Genomic DNA, 17,372 nt, shown 5'->3' with positions numbered 1-17,372 from the left:
CTTCTCACTGCTGTGGCCTCTCCCGTTGCGGAGCACAGGCTCCGGATGCGCAGGTTCAGCGGCCATGGTGCACGGACCCAGCCGCTCCGTGGCATGTGGGATCTTCCCAGACCGGGGCACGAACCCGCGTCCCCTGCATCGGCAGGCGGACTCTCAACCACTGCGCCACCAGGGAAGCCCCATTACTTTACTTTTAATCTATCTGTGTCTTTATATTTAAAGTGGGTTTCTTGTAGAAAAGATACAGTTGGATCTTATTTTTTTTTATTCACTGACAGTCTCTGTCTTTTAATTGGTGTATTTAGAACATTCACATTTAGGGTGATTACTGATATAGGTGGATTAATATTAATCATATTTGTAACTGTTTTCCATTTGTTGTTTTGTTCTTTGTTTCCTTTTTGTCTTCCTCTCTTTTTTTCCCTTCTCTGGCTCTAATTGGGCATTTTATATGATTCTATTTTCTCTCTTGTTTTAGGATATCAGTTATATTTCTTTAACACATTTTTTAATGGTTCTTCTATGGTTTGCAATACACATTTATAGCTAATTCAAGTTCACTGTCAAATAGCACTGTACTGTTTCATAGGTAGTTCAGGTACCTTACAACAGAGTATTCTCAATTCCTCCCTCCTCTACCTAATAACACTGTTGTTATTCATTTCACTTATTCATAAGCTCTAAGCACCAAATACATTGTTTCTTTTATTATTTTGAGCAAACTATTATATTAGATCAATTAAGAATAAGAAAAATAAAAGATGTTATTTTACTTTCATGTATTCCTCCTCTAATGCTCTTCCTTTCTTTATGTGTATCCAAGTTTCTGAGCTATATCATTTTCCTTCTCTCTGAAGACTTCTTTTAACTGTTCATGTAAGGCAGGTCTACTGGCAACAAATTCCCTGTTTTTTCTTGAGAAATTCTTTATTTTCCCTCCACCTTTGAAGGACAATTTCACTGAATTTAAATTCTAGTTTGGCAGAGTTTGTTTATTCTTTCGACACTTGAAAATATTTCATTCCACTCTCTCCTTGCTAGCATAGTTTCTGAAGAGAAATCCAATGTAATTCTTATCCTTTCTCCTCTACAGGTCAGGTGTCTTCCCTCCTCTACTGGGTCCTCTAAAGATTTTCTCTTTGTTTTTGATTTTCTGCAGCTTGAATATGCCTAGGTATAGATGTTTTTTGTTGTTAATTTCACTGCTTGGTGTTCTTTGAACTTCCTTGATCTGTGGTTTAGTGTCTGTCATTAACTGTGGAAAATTATTAGCCATTATTACTTCAAATATTTATTCTGTTTCTCTTCCTCTTTCTTCTCCTGTGGCAGTCCCATTACATGTATTGATATGTTATACATTTTGTAATTGTCCTGCAGTTCTTGATATTCTTTTCCATCTTTTTCACTCTTTTTCCTTTTTACATTTCAGTTTTGGAAATTTCTAACGACACATCTTCAAGCTCACTAATTCTCTCCTTGGCCATGTCCAGACTATTGATGAGCCCATCAAAGGCATTTTTCGTGTCTACTATAGGACTTTTGATTTCTAGTATTTCCTTGTTATCCTTTCTTAGAGTTTCCATTTCTCTGTTTATATTACCCATCTTTCTTGCACGTTGTCCACTTTTTCCATTACAGCCCTTAGTATATTACTCATAGTTATTTAAAATTCCTAGTCTGATCATTCCAAAATCTCTGCCTTATCTGAATCTGCTCATGATGCTTGCTTTGTTTCTTCAAACACTGAGTTTTTTGCCTTTTTGCATGTCCTGTAATTTTTGTTGAAAGCTGAACAGGATGTACCAGATCACAGGAACAGAGGTAGAGAAGCCTTTAGTATGAGGTTTTATTTTTATCTGGCTAGGAGTTAGGCTGGGTTTACCGTTTGCAGTAGCTGTCATGTCAGAGGCTAAAATTTCCTTCAGCGTCCTTGTTTTTATGCCCCTTTGTTGTCTTTGGGGTGTCCCTAGAGACTCTGTAAACAGGATCTGAGGCTTGCAGTTCTTTTAGCTTTAGTCCCCTGTTATTATGCAGGAGCCCTAGTAATCTACTCTCCAGTATATCCCCAATGACTAACATAGTCCCTAACAGACAGAAGACCCTTGATAGTTATGTGCTGAATGAAGGACTGAAGAAAGGTAAATGTTAGATATAAAGAAGGGTTTTCTTAAGGCTGTTAATAACCTGGACTGGGTCACTAAGCCAGGTTGTAAAATCTCCCTTCCCATATACCTTTAAAACTAGTCCACCTCTGGTGTGTCTGGCATGGTTTCTGAGTTCTCTCCTGTCAGAAAGCGAGAGGATGGATCTAACAGTCTCTCAATGTTCCTCACAGGTTCTTTTCCTGTTTTTTGTCTATGTGTCTCCTTAAGGACATCCTGACTATCAGTGCATTTCATCATATGGATTAAGAAAGGTTTACATTGTTATGTCTCAACAGAGGGTTAGTTTTTTATGCCTCAGAATTACTGTCTTCAGTCATTCAATAAGTAATCTGCTGAATATCTCCTATGTGTGGATTACTGAAGTATTCTGTTTGCTAATATGCTATTGCTCTTTCTACCTTGTGTGATTTATTCCTACTATAAGACAAGGTAACTTAGAATAATTCCTCTTTCTAACACACACTCCTCTCAAAATATTTAGGTCAACCTTAGTTTTTGGCTTTTCTCCCCAGGAAAGGTTTGTATGTTCTCCAAGTTCTTACTTTCTAAATGCTAGATGTTGAAACCCTAGTAAGAATTTCATATCCAAGTGACGCTTGATCCTGAGCATTGTTTACTTAGAACATGGTACTTTCTTTTTTAGGAAGTGAGTAGAGGAAGTTTATGCATGAGCCCTGAACACAATGCTGTCATACCACTGGCATTGGAAAGAATAAAGACAAGGGTTGTTAAGGAAAGATTCCGAGATGTATGAGTCGATGCTTTTGGAATTCTAGGAGCTCATGTTCCCACAATCACTCACTCCTGGCCACCTGGATTGTGGCCAATGGCCTGGCACAATCACCAACTTTTGGCCATCCAAATTTGTCCATATGTTCCACATCTGTTTATATCACCCATTTCTAATCTGTGTAGGTGACCCTCTAAAATCCAATTACTTCAAATATTCAGATTTTACCATAAGGCTTTGTCTTACTTTTTCTTATCTGAATCTCATCTTTCCTCTGAAATCTCTGAGCCTCATCTTTTCTCTACTATGATTCTCTAATAATGAGGAAGTTGTTCCTACATGTGAAGTTCCATTTTAAATTAATCCGTTCCTTTGACATTCTTCTTCACTAACTTTCACTGTTTTCTCAGTTTCTTTGACATGAAACTCTTATAATATACCCAGCAGAAATGTCTTCAAAGAAGCACAGGCATAAAGGACTTGAGAATGATTCAAGACAAAGAAAAGTAATAAGTACTGCAGTTTAATCTTATGAGAAGTTTAATTTTCCCAGTGTGAGAAAATGATATACCCATAAAATGTCACTGTAACATAAGAAGCTAAACTCATTTCTCCATCTACAGCTTGATAAAAAAAATTTAATAGATAGTAGCTGATTGATAGCTTTCAGCATGGGGAAAACACAGTAAGAATGAGATCCAAAACAATTCCCCAACCCACGCTCTCATAATAACATGGTGCGAAAACAGACAAGGTATTTTAGGGAGACAACTGTTCTTGAGAAAAGATTTTCAAGTAATTCCCTTTGCTTTAATCATACATCCAAGGTGTTTTTTAAAAAGTATCTGCAAGCAAATACTCCTAGCACGTTTAGCATTTTTGAGGTTCTTACACTTCTTAATGAGCTTTCTGGCTTCTCCCACAAGAGAGGAGATTATGGATATTCAGGCAGATTATCTCAGGGCCTAAGATAGTGATAAATCACCATTTAAAAATCCACAGTAATTCCTTCAGATTCTTAAGAAAATTTACCTGGAAGTAGCTTAGGCACTGGCATTAGTGTGATGACTGTGACAAACAAGTCTTGACCATGATGAAAGCTCCCTTCACACTTTAATTACAGAAGAACTCTGAAAGTAGTAAACTGGTATGCTAAACATCGGGTTCCAAAGAGGTACTGGACCAGCCCGGAAAAAGAATGAATTCTTTGTTATTTGGCAGCAGCAGAGTTTTTTTGTAAATCAAATATTTACCCTATATAGAATTACATCGCACACCAGACACAGACTACTAATCTCCAAATAATTCTGTGTGTCATACAGGAGAATTTTGCATGGCTCATTCTTACTGGGACGATTCAGAAAGCACTAAAGCAGTTCAACCCATTGCAGCACCTCCGGGTAGGATCTGAAGTTCTCTTGTGCCCGAGGCATGTGGGAACTGGAGCTAATAAAGGTCTCCTCTTGATAAAACTCCAGGCAAGGTAGAATTTGCTGTAATTTGAAGGAATGTTTAGAGATTTGTTTGATCCTGAAAATGTCTCCTCTTTCCCTCATCCCCAACACCATTTACGCTACTACCTCCATTGGCCAATATTGACAATTCTGATCACACACTCACACACTCACACACACACACACACACACACAATCCTTGCCCATGTGTGTAGGTATGTATGTCTAACTTACACAAGGATCCTAAAGTGGCAAAGATTATTTTGAAAGCTTTTTATTACATGCATAAAAATTAGGTCTAATCTTTATTCCATTCCTCTTAGATCTAGGATGCATCTAAAATGTTGCCTCAGGGGAAAAGGCAGAATCCAACACTGGCAGGCTATGTGTTCACTTTTCTGTCTTTGTTAGGCAATGAAGAGAATCTTTTCTGATATATGGGATATTATAAAATCTGTCAGCATTCCATTTGAGGGGCAAATGGGTGAGGAAAAAATATTTACATGATGATACTGAGTATATATATATAATATATATGTACACACACACACACACACACACACACATATATATATTTTATATATATATATATATATATATATATATATATATATATATATATATATATATATATGCAGCCCAAATGGTAATAGGAGAAGAGGGTTTGGGGGTTGAATGTCAGGACGTAAGAAGGGGAAGAGAAATTAGAGCAGAAACTGATAGGAATGGCTGGAAAGAGAGCAGTGAGGGTTTTTTGCTTGTTTGTTTTTGTTTTGTTTTTCCTTTGAGAAGACACAGACTCAAACAGATTTAAATATTTATAGAAAGGATCCAGGGTTTTTTGTTCATCCATTCCTTCAGTTAACAAACATTTCTTAACCATCTACTATGTATCAGACATTGTTCTAAGCACTAGACAATAGCAACAAACAAGACAGGCTAGATCTCATCCTAACTGAGCTTGCCATCTATTAGGGGCAAACAAGAATAAACAATAAGCAAATAACATTAATTTTAGTTGGTGATGAATGCCATGAAGAAAATGGTGTAAAGTGATATTGGGGGTGGAGTGTTATTTACGTAGAGTGGTTAGAAAAGGCCTCTGGGAGGAGGCGACATTTCAGCAGAGGCTGAAATGAAGAGAAGGACTTTGTGCAGCAGAGGGAACACACAGCCTGGTGTGTCCAAATGGCTGAAAGGTAGCCAGTGAGTGTAGAAAATGAGGGGAAGTGGTAGAAAATAAAATCTGAGAGGGAGGTATAGTCCCTCAGCCATAGAAAGGACTTTGAGTTTTATTCTAATCGCAATAGGAATGTATTACAGAGTCTTCAACAGGGGAAGTGAAATGATCTTCTTTAAACTTGAAAACAATTAGTCTCCGTGTTGTGTGGAGGTGCATTATAAGAGATCAAAAGAAACAAACAGTGAGACCAATTAGATAGCTACTACTCTAGTACGTGGAAGAGAGCTGTAGCAGCGAAATGGTGAGCAGTGATCAGACTTAGCTTAACAGTGGGTATAAAGCCAACAAGACTTGCTGATGGATGGCATGGCTGAGAAAGGGAACAAGGATGTATGAGGACTTTGCCATGAGCAACTGGGTAGATGGTGGTGCCATTAGGAAAATGAGAAAAATGAGAATGCATCATTGGGTTGATGTGGGAAGAAGAATCAAGATTTCTGTTGAGGTTTAAGTTCCTGTTGAAAGAAACACACTGACTTTAATGAGAGAGTGAGAATTGATAGTTTAAGGTTCTAGAGAAAGCAGAGGGATAGTTTATAAAGCTTGGGTGGAGGGGTTATTATTAGTTTTACAAAGGGTCTGCTCTCCTATCCTACAGGAGGTGAGGAAGAGAGGATGGGTACTGAGCCATAGTTTTCCAGACTTAATAACATTAGTATTATCAACACTTAGTTGCAGGCTGATGGCTACTAATTTGTCCATAAAGTACAAACAGGCAGAGACAGAAGGGCGACTGAGATTTGAGAAGATTGGAGACAATTTGAAATATTTACTGTGGCATTTGGGAGAATGATCTGCATAGAAAAATGGAGGAGGTTTGCCAGGTGGCGTTGAGGGTCTTTTTGAGGTTAGTGACCATGAATAGGTAGTCATATTATCTACTTTGATGTGTGATTTTTCTTTATCAGCACTCCACTGGTCAGGCATGGGCTTAAACTAAGCATTAAAGTGTGTTCCTTTTGAGTTCAATGTTTTATCTAATGGGTGTAATGAAAATACAGAGAAGGAAGGAAGTTAAGGGTTTGGGTGTAATGAAAATACAGAGAAGGAAGGAAGTTAAGGGTATCAGCTAGAGTCCTATTAGAAAATAGAACTTTGAATCTAATAAGATAGTTAAGGATGCTATTAAAAGATGCCTGGGCAATGAGTAAAGAGGTCAATGCACTAGAAGGAATGACGAAGTGGAAAGAATGTCAAAGAATGGCCATAGTAGGAGTAGTGGAGCAAGCAAAGTAGAACAAGAGAAGGTTTCAGACAGAATGTAGAATGCCAGAGTTATTTATTTTCAGGATGGTGATGCAAGGTCCAGGGGTAGACTCGGGGTGGGTTTCTAAGATGGAGTATAGAAGGTCAAGGAAGAGGAGATAAATAGGAGAAAAATCTGAGGTCCGTGTTGTTAAATGGGTCACTCGTGTGGACGCTGAAATCGCCCACTGAGGCTTTACTGGAAATGGAGATGGAGACTGTGAAGCAATTATCCAAGTCTTCTATGAATGAGCGGGACTGGGGAGTAGAGAACAGCAAGAGGGAGGGGGAGAGGGATCAGTGAATGGCTTGTTCGCAAGAGAAGGGGTTGGCTTATAGTGGGATGCAACAAAGCAAACAGAGCAGCAGATCTGCAGCCTTACCCTGAGGGACCACAGATGCAAAATAATACTCAGCTACTCTTGGAGAAGACTGTAAGAAAAGTGGTGTCCTTAAGAGAAAGCCAGGTAGAGTGGAGGGAAGGCTTTGAGAACAAGCTGTGGAAATAAGACAGTGAAGGAGCAGCTCTGGAGGGCACAACAGAAGGAGTCAAGAAGGGGAGGAGCAAGGAGGTCCCTGGCTAGGACAAGGACACTTAAAACACCACAGTCATGTAGACACTAAAAAGGCCGGGTCCGGAGGGGAGGAGTCGTTCTATGGGCTTAATACAGAGAAGACAGAACAGGTAGATTCAGTCTCAAGGATCTTGTCACCTGGAAAGGGAACTAGGCAAATGGCTGAAGATCACTGGGGTTTGGGTTACATTGGTCCAAATATATGCTTTCAGGAGCTATACTGAGAATTTTCAGAATGATATATTCTCTTTATCTTCAGTTCTTTCTTTATTCATTGAAAAAATCATATTAGGGCTACATGATTTCTCCCTTTCTACCGGTACATCTGTAGTGACTGAACCTGAGAAATGAATCACAAATGACAAGAATAATGTTACTAAAACTTACAAAATTCTCCATAAGTAAAGGAAGAAAGTAGCTAACATGTACTGAGCCTTTATCATGTGTCTGGCACCGTGCTTCATGTGTTACCTGAAACTCATGAGAATCCTATGCGCCCAACATTATTATTTACATTTCATGGATGCTGTAACTAAGAATCAGGGAGATTAAATAATTTGCCCAAGATCTTAGAGCCAATAAATGGTGAAGCCAAGATTTGACCCCAGTCAGTCTTATTCTAGAGCACTATGCTATACAGCCTCTGAACCATTCTATTCTTTTTTTTTTTTTTTTTTTTTTTTTTTGCGGTACGCGGGCCTCTCACTGTTGTGGCCTCTCCCGTTGCGGAGCACAGGCTCCGGACGCGCAGGCTCAGCGGCCATGGCTCACGGGCCCAGCCGCTCCGCGGCATGTGGGATCTTCCCGGACCGGGCCACGAACCTGTGTCCCCTGCATCGGCAGGCGGACTCCCAACCACTGAGCCACCAGGGAAGCCCTCTGAACCATTCTAGACACACAATCTGATCTCTAAATATATACCATTGGAGTATTTAAATACAAGTACTTTAAAAATGTGGGGGGAAAACAAGAAAAAGAAAGAAAGAAAAGAAGAAAGGGAAGGAGGGAGGGAGGAAGGAAGGAAGGAAGAAAAGAAAGAAAAAGAAAAGGAAGAAAAGAAGTGATGGGGTTCAGGACCCACTACTTCAAAATATGGTCCCTTCACATATTTACTGTTTTAAGCCTAAGGAGTTTGAGAAAACAACAGAAGCAAGAAGGTCACTAATCTCCCCCTTTCTCTTCTCCCCTGAAACAGGTCATAAGACCCTCCTGTGAGAGGTATCCTCCTTGTAACCAAAGGAAAGGCACAGCCTTGTCTCTGAAGACAAAGCAACCCCAGGAAGAATCCTAACAAACAGGCCTTGCTAAGTTTCCCCAGTTTACTCCACTGACCTCGTACCCTTTGACTTATCATATTGTACACTCTTCATCAATCCTAGCATAAGAAAACTCAGGTCTGTTTCTTCATTTCCTTATGAGGGCTCCCATGTCAGGTGGAACTTATATTAAATAAATGTGATGCTTTTCTCCTGTTAATTTGAATTTGGAAAGGAAAAGACTCTTACCACCTTTGCTTGACTGGTCCTCAAAGAAGGAAGAAAGGAGAAAAGCCTAACATGATTCTGAACTGGCATGCATGGTGTTTAAAATGCTACCTGGCGGGACTTCCCTGGTGGTGCAGTGGTTAAGAATCTGCCTGCCAATGTGGGGGACACGGGTTCAAGCCCTGGTCTGGGAAGATCCCACATGCCACGGAGCAACTAAGCTTGTGAGCCACAACTACTGAAGCCCACGTGCCTGGAGCCCATGCACCACAACAAGAGAAACCACTGCAATGAGAGGCCCAAGCACCGCAACGAAGAGTAGCCCCCGCTCGCCGCAACTAGAGAAAGCCCGCGCCCAGCAACAAAGACCCAATGCAGCCAAAAATAAATAAATAAATTTATATATTTTAAAAAAACGCTACCTGGCTAGGATGGAATATGCAGTACTTCAGTGTGTTTACATTTTTAATGTAAGTTCACTAGGAGGCATCTGCTGACAAAATGTAGTCATCTACTTGAAACTCTGAGGCTTTTTTAGGTGGCATTATTGGTTAAAAATAACTTCTGGCAGAACTAAATGATGGAAAATGAAAATGTTCAGTGTAAAAATCCATTTCAAGGCTGCTGAACAATCATCTGAGTTTGGACAAGCTGCACTAGTAAACAAAGCAAGCCGAGACCCGTTTGGGACATGACCCATCTCCTCAAAGATCCACTCTCTCCTGCAAAGGGACAGGAAAGGGTAGAGAGGTACCACTCACAGCTCCAGACAAGCTGCCTCTGCTGCCAGAGACAGCGGGAGTTTCCATAGATCAGCCAACACACACACGGGCTCATGCAGCACCATGTGGCGACTCCGCTGCCATTTCTGGGGCAGCATGTTTGGCAAGTGGGTTGAATGTGCTCCATCAGGCTTCCCAGGCCTGGGCAAGGGTTGGGGGACAGTGATTTGGGCGGGCACAATCTCAGGGTGTGGCTGCTCCACCCACTCCACGTGCAGACAGAATCGGCCTTCTGCTTAGACAGACAGCAGGGCAGGAGAGCCAAGTGGCACTGCGCATACTAAGAGATGAATGTTCTCAGATGGACCTTACAGCCCCTGAAACAGTAGGTCACTAAGGTGACTGCTCATAAGATAAATTAGGCATTGTGTTAATGTGATTTATAATAAGAAATATATCTTTGGTCTCCATCCTTGGTTCTCAGCACAGCTCCTAAATCCTTTGTAATTCCCTGAGCAATAAGAACTACAGGGGCATCTTTTGTTCCCGGCTTCTGAAATAGCTCCAGAGCAATAAAGGTGAAATGAGGGATTTTTGTTATTCATCACTAGCCCCTTTCAACCACATCTGAGTTTATGTTAATGAGGTGACTTTTGGAAAGCCCCTAAGGATGGGGGCTGGCTGCCAGGTTGCCAGGGGAGCCAACCATGTGACTAGAGGGTTGGAACTTTCAGTCCCACCCCTGACCTCTGGGTAGGGGAGAAAGGCTGGAGACTGAGTTCAATCACCAACTGGCAATGACTCAATTGATCTTGCCAATGTAACAAAGCCTCTATAAAAAGTCCTAATGAATGGGGTTTGGAGAGCTTCAGGGTTGCTGAACACATGGAAGTGCTGGGAGGATGGTACACACACAGAGAAGGCAGGGATGCTCCGAGTCCCTCACACCTTGACCTATACATCTCTTCCACCTAGATGTTCATCTGTTTCCTTTATCATATCCTTTCATAGTAAACTGGTAAAGGTAAGTGTTTCCCTGAGTTCTATAAGCCTTTCTAGCAAATTATCAAACCCAAAAAGAGGGTTGTGGGAATCCTGATTTACAGCTGATTGGTAAGAAGTATAGGGGACAACTTGGAACTTGCAATTGGCATCTGAAGTGGGGGCCCTGCTGTAGGACAGAGGTCTTAATGAAATCGAGTCCCCCTAAAACCGAATTCCTTTGCCAAGTTTATGATTAACCTTTCTATCCAAAACTTCATTCCCTTTCTTGTCCTGCCCCTGTTTCCCTCAGAATTGAGGAGTATCAAAGAAAAGAGGGGATGGAAACCGAGCAGGACCCTGTGGGGCCCTCCCACTTACAAAAACCCCTCTGAGTCCCCCATTTCTTGTTTGTAGAAAAAAGCTTTAGTCTCCTAGGCCTTCCATGAGTTCCAATGAACAGACTCAACAGTTACTAATTAGAGAAGTGAGGGAATGCAGAAACAAAGGAAATGCAGTTAAGCAAGAAAAGTAATGCTAGATTAAACAATAGTCAGCGATTAAATAGAGTCCTAGTTCCTCCTCAAGGAATATACATAACAATCTGATGCATATCTTTGAGTTCTTTTGCAGAAATTAAGACCTCTGCCCAGTCAGGATGGTGACTGCATGCTGACCACAAGCACTTGGACCCCAGACTGGTTGAAACCAGAAGGTTAATGATTAAGATTCCTGAAACACTACCCTGTTACCTCACCACCAACTAATCAGAAGAAAGTCTATGATCTGCAACCCTCCCCCTAAATGCCTTTAAAACCCTTCCCCTGAAAGTCATCTGGGAGTTCAGGTCTTTTGAGCACAAGGTGACTATTCTCCTTGCTTGGAGCCCTGCAAATAAATGCTGTACTTTCCTTTACCACAACCAGGTGTCAGTAAATTGGCTCTACTGTGTGACAGGCAAGCAGACCCAAGTTCAGTTCGATAACATTAACTTATGGATCTGATGTGAACTCCAGGCAGATAGTGTCAGAACTGAGTTGAGCCATAGGACACCCAGCTGGTGTCACAGAACTGCCTAAGTGTGGTGAGAAATGGAATATTTCCTGCCATATCAGTAAACAAAGGATGTCATACAGTCATCAGCGCTTGCAGCCCTCCACTGTGAGCTGCTGAGCCCTGAGGGAACTCAGGAAGGAAAGAATACCTTTCATCTAGAAGCCATTAGACTACAGCCACTCCCTACAGTGAGCCCTGAGGAAACTCAGGATGTGACAATACAGGATACTGGCCCCAGACAGCCAGAGGTCATATCAAAGGAATGAGTTCAGTGAGCCCAGACTCTTGCATCTTCCCATGCATAGAAAAGCGCTAAATTCCTTAACTTGAGATATCTGGTTTTCTTTAATAATAACAATAATCCTTTGATGTTCCAACTACCCGCCCTTTGTTGTAAAACTTCTATATAACCTGGCTCCCCGCCTCGCCTCGGAGCAGTTTCTCAGGGTTACTTGAGATGCTGTCTCCCGTGCTTGAAGTCCTAAACATAAGCATAACTCCGAATAAAACATAACTCTCAACTTCTGTGTTGTGAATAATTTTCTAAGTCGACAGTGGAAAACCTTTTCAGACATCAGGTGTCACAGCGTGGTAGCAGTGTTTGAGTAAAGGAAAATACAGGAGTGCTTTTCCAAGACAGGCATCAACTTTTAAAGTCAGTGATAATTATTTGCTTGCTTCAATTCTGCATTAGAAATTCCTTTACTTGATATTCAACATATTCTTCTTGGGAGGGGGGCATCTACTGTGTTTCAGGAACTAGACATATGTTCACTTATTTAATTCTAAAAATGGGACTTCCCTGGTGGTGCAGTGGTTAAGAATCTGCCTGCCAAGGCAGGGGACACGGGTTCGATCCCTGGCCTGGGAAGACCCCACATCCCACAGAGCCACTAAGCCCGTGCACCACAACTACTGAGCCTGTGCTCTAGAGCCTGTGCTCTGCAACAAGAGAAGCCATGACAATGAGAAGCCCACACATCACAACGAAGAGTAGCTCCCGCTAGCTGCAACTAGAGAAGGCCTGCCCGCAGCAGCGAAGACTCAACACAGCCAAAAATAAATAGATAAATAAATAAACTTATTATTTTTTTTTAATCCTGAAAACAACCTTGGGAGATAGACCTAAAGATCACCTCCGTAAAAAAAAAAAAAATCACCTCCGTTTTACAGATGGGCAAATGGAGGCTCAGATAGGTGGAATAAACTGCCCCAGACTACTGAGCAGGGGTACAAATCTAGGTCGAGGCAGATACAAAAGTCCATTTTCTTTTCAGTTCCCTGGCATCATATCCAGCTGTGTTAACTGGGAGCTTCCTTTACAGCTTTCCTTTTTCAACAGGGTTGAAACCTGTTCCTTTCAGGGAAACCCCTCCTTTCCTGCCAAGCACTGGTCTTACCTCTGGCTGCTGGGGACAGACCTAGGAAAGGAGAATTCAGAGGACAGAAGGCATCAATCCTCAAAGCCCATTCATGAGCTCTTGAGGCACAGCAGTGGTTGCTTTCTCTAGATGTGAAGCAACTGATTTCAGAGCAAAGGCTGCTTGTGCCACGACATAAAAGTGTCACTCAGCATCCACGGACATTTTTAATTCCTCATCACCCAGGGCTGTCACATTACAAGCATAAGCTGCTTGTTGCAACTGAATATTAACCCATTCTTTTTTTCTTTAAAAAAATGGAAAAAGGAAAAAATCCTTGCTACCCATTGTTATTGGGTACCAGTTTACGTTGCTTAAACCAGCAGCACGGGACCTAAAGGGAGGAGTTTAACAGTTTGAAAGCTGCCATAGTGATCATAAAACCCCATCTGTCTCAGACGTCTAGTTAGTGAGTGAAGAATAAAGACAACGTGCCAGTGAGAAGGCAAAACCAATCAATCTTGCAAATGTCCAGGATATTCAGATGCACAGAGTCAGGCCAAATTAAGCGTTCCTTTACCTCTTCCTCCATCCTACTGGAAATCCTGAGTTTACTCATCAGATTTGAGGGGCTTCAGTTTCCGAGAAAAGAGAAAAGAGGGCTTGAACATAATAGGAAATCCCATGTTTTGAGTGAGTTATAAACACAAGTGTGTAATGTGCATATTTGTTATAACAGCCAGCCCTTTAAAATAAAAGGCTCCATCCATGCATAACACGCTTCCCTTCAGAGCTCACCCCAGCCCTTATTTATACCTCCTTGCTATTTTCTCATTTGCTTGCTCTTATTTGGAGAGACAGACATTAATGGCACACAGGCAGACTTTCATGGAAGATTGCTTCTTCTGATGTTTTGCCCTCCCCTCCCCTCTCCCTCCCTCATTATTTTTCATTCTAGATGTCCCTTGGAATTAGAACAGCTCTCTCTCTCCCCCTATTATTTGCAAGTACCTCAGTACAGTCTTTAGTTCCTAGATATCCATTCTTTTCAAAGGCAGACTTGGTTAACTCTGGCATTTTCTCATTTACATGTGAACCAACCCAATTCACAAGCACTGTAATTTACACGTGGGGTGTATAAAAGCTTCACAACTGCAGAGTTCTGTGGCCCTCCATTCACACAGCATATACTCACTCCCTCGCTAAGGAGTTTGTTTGGTTTGTCTGCAAGTGAGTTCATTGCAAATCGCTGCTGCACAGTGGCACCGGCAGCTGCCGCCACTTAGAGCTCTCTGGCTTCCTCCTAATTTAGATGCTCTCTCCAGTGTTACTTTTTCTGACTCAGTGCTTATGTGCAGAAATTCCAGGAGAAAATTCTTCCCCTTTCTATGGCAGTGGGACTACTGCCTGGCCCCAGAATAGTGCTGCTGACCTAAAAGATATCATAAAAGTCACATCTGAGCAGGCATCCCTGTTCCACCACCTTGCTGTGCCCCGCTTCTGTGTAATAAAGAATCTAGCTGGCCTTTGTCCCCAGTCCCGGGAGGTAACCTCTAAACCCTTGGAATTTCCCAAGTAAATGGACTGTCTTTGTTATTCATGGTGGGTCCCTGGACCACACCTGAGAGTTTATGCTGATGATGTGATTCAAGCTTGGAGGCTGGCCACACCAGAAAGACCAATCATGTGATAGAGGGTCCAGGCTTTGAGCCACTGATATCAGCCCTAACTCCAGGGAGGGGAGAGGGGCTGGAGACTGGGTTCAACCACTGTGATTCAATCTGTCATGCCTACATCAAGAAATATCAATTAAAAACTCAGTCAGCTATCACGGTTGGTAGAACTCAGTACTTTTACACTTTGGTAGGGGGAGGGGAACACATCCCTGAAGACGATGGAAGCTTTGCATCTGAAACCCTCCTAGGCTTCTCCCTCCGTGCCTCGTCTTCTGACTCGTTCTAAAGTGTATGCATTTGCCATAATAAAACTGTAATCATTAAGTAGAGCATTTTCTTGAGTTCTGTGAATCATTCCAGCAAATTATCAAACCTGAGGGAGTTCACAGGGACCCCCAAATTTGGAGTCAGTCTGAAGTGAAGGTGGCTATGGGGACCCCCCCTGACTGGTCCAGACTGGTGTCTGAAGTGAGAGCAGTCTTGTGGAATGCTGTGCCCTTGACCTTGAGTTTGACTAATTCTGGAGAGCTTTCTCAGGGGTCTATTTGGTTCAAAACTTAGGAACCATTTTGCTAAGGTGCATGAAAAGGCCCTGCTCAGGTGGTAAGCACAAAACAGTCTGATATAATAGTTTTTAAAAAGTCCAGACTTTGGCACCTGACTTCTTTGGTACAAATCCTGCCTCTGTTACATATAGCTTGTGTGACCTTGGGTGAGTTGTCTCAACCCTCTGTGCCTCAGATTCTTCATTTATAAAAAGAGTATAATAATAACAATCCCGACCTTATCGGATAGTTGTGAGGATAAATGTGTTATGCGTGCAAAGTGCACAATGTTACTCATCAAGTCAAATTAATGCATTGTTTTTTCTATTAAAAATAACAAAGAAGCAAAAATATACCAATGTCTTTTTTCTCTTATTCACTATAGTATCAAATCATAGTTTTTAGACATTTAACCAAAGGCTGTTTCCATTGCCGCTTTTAGAGCACCAGAGGAATAAGGGTGAATACCTCTCTAATCCACCCAGGTATGACTGGGAACCCTAGCCACCCCCAATGTGGGCTGTACAAGGTGGGAATTCGCAGGTGCAGGTGGCACTGACAGTCTCATTTCATGGCCGACCTCAGATGTGCCCTTGGCCACTAGGCCATTTCAGCCTAGGGTCATTCCCTTCAGCTCCCTTGGCAATCAACTCCATCTATATGGGAGATTGAACTGCAGCATTGCAGGCTCTGAGAGTCAGTACTCAGCACTGAGTAAAGGGATTCTGGTGGAGAGTGAAGAAGAGAGAGAGAAAGAGAGAGAGAAAGGGGTATGCCGTCTTCTTGGTTATCCATCTTGCCTATTTGACAGCTGTAGCATTTAAATCAGTAGTTCTCAAAGCAGAGTCCCCCAACTAGCAGCATCAGACCTCCTGTATCAGAAACCCAGGGGGTGGAGACCAAAACCTCTTTTAACAAGGCTTCCAAGTTATTCTGCTGCTCAAGTTTAAGTATCACTGCTCTAAATGATCTTGTCAGAACTGCTCTAAATGATTTTGCCCTCAGATCAGAAAATCTTGGCCTATCTTTGTGGCACTGCCACCTTCATCAACATCTCGCTGAAATCTCTTCTCTAACCTCTAGGGGATACAGCTCTGCCCCTCACACCGTGAGCGTAATTCCCTCTGACCTCTCCATCGTCTAACGGTACATTTCCTGATGCTGTTTTCTCCACGGCCCCTGTCACACCATCATTCATCATTCACAGATAGTCCTAGAGGCTGCACAAAGCAGGAACCCTAGAGAGGAAGCCAAAGCCCGTGGTGAGAAAATAAAGGGAACTGTGGGGGACACATTGAAAGGGGACGAAGAACTGCCCCCTCCTTTTACTCTTCATATGTGTTATTCATAAAATATAAGAATATATTAAGTCTTATTTTATTTCTCCTTTCCCCTGATTAGTAAAAATAAAATTCCACTTCTAGTCATTTTACCTAAGGGCATATTATTAGATACACTGGTTTAGTCATCAAATACAGGCAATGGGGACTTCCGTCCTTGAATGGAAAGCCCTTCAAAGATGCTATCTAAATAAGATAAAAGAGGGAAAGACACACAACATGGGAGTCAGAAAGAAGCAAAAAGTCATCAGAGGTATAAAGAAAGGGAAGCTGATAAAAAAAACAGTAGGTCTCCTTTTGGTGGGGTGCTTTAGCTATCTTCACGTCCAGTGCACAGCGCGTGAGGCTTACTGGATGCCGGAACTGGATTGTCACTGGAAAAATACGATAATGAAAAACACACTGGCTCTAGCATCAGGAGACCTTGATTCTGATCCTAGATCTACTGCTTATTGGGTAGTGTTCCTGTTTAAATCATCAAGACAATCTGAGCTTAGGTTCCCTTCATTTAGGAGGAAGGTTATAGCCTTATCTACCTCATAAGGTTATTGTGAAGATCAAAAGTAGACGTGTATATGAAAGTGCTTAGCAACTTCCTATACAATTGTGAAGTAATAACATAAGCCCCAGGAGCAAGGAGATTTTTGACTGATTTGTTTGTTGGATCCTCAGCACCTAGAACTGTGCTGGCACATAATAGATAATAAATATTTATGGAATGAACTGAAGTATTCTTGTTATTAATTAACGGTATTGGTGTCGGTGTGAATTTCCCATTCACAGTGTGTCAGAGCA

General features: G+C 41.8%; 1 protein-coding gene across 2 annotated transcripts in view; it reads right to left on the bottom strand.

The window, feature by feature from the left end:
• The window catches only part of SLC35F1 (solute carrier family 35 member F1), a 411,291-nt gene that overhangs the window by 215,445 nt on the left and 178,474 nt on the right, over nt 1–17,372 (bottom strand). Inside the window, exon 1 of one of the 2 annotated variants that reach the window (XM_081251575.1) lies at nt 3,928–4,013. The exons of the other annotated variant lie outside the window; for it this stretch is intronic. The gene's annotated coding sequence lies outside the window, so the exon portion shown is untranslated. Of the gene's footprint in view, nt 1–3,927; nt 4,014–17,372 lie in introns of those variants that run through there. 2 annotated transcript variants of the gene reach the window in all.

Source organism: Mesoplodon bidens (assembly GCF_964165515.1).
Source record: "Mesoplodon bidens genome assembly, chromosome: 12".
NCBI lineage: Eukaryota > Metazoa > Chordata > Mammalia > Artiodactyla > Ziphiidae > Mesoplodon > Mesoplodon bidens.
Note: the sequence above shows the minus strand (reverse complement) of the source record. Positions and strands in the feature narration are given on the sequence as shown.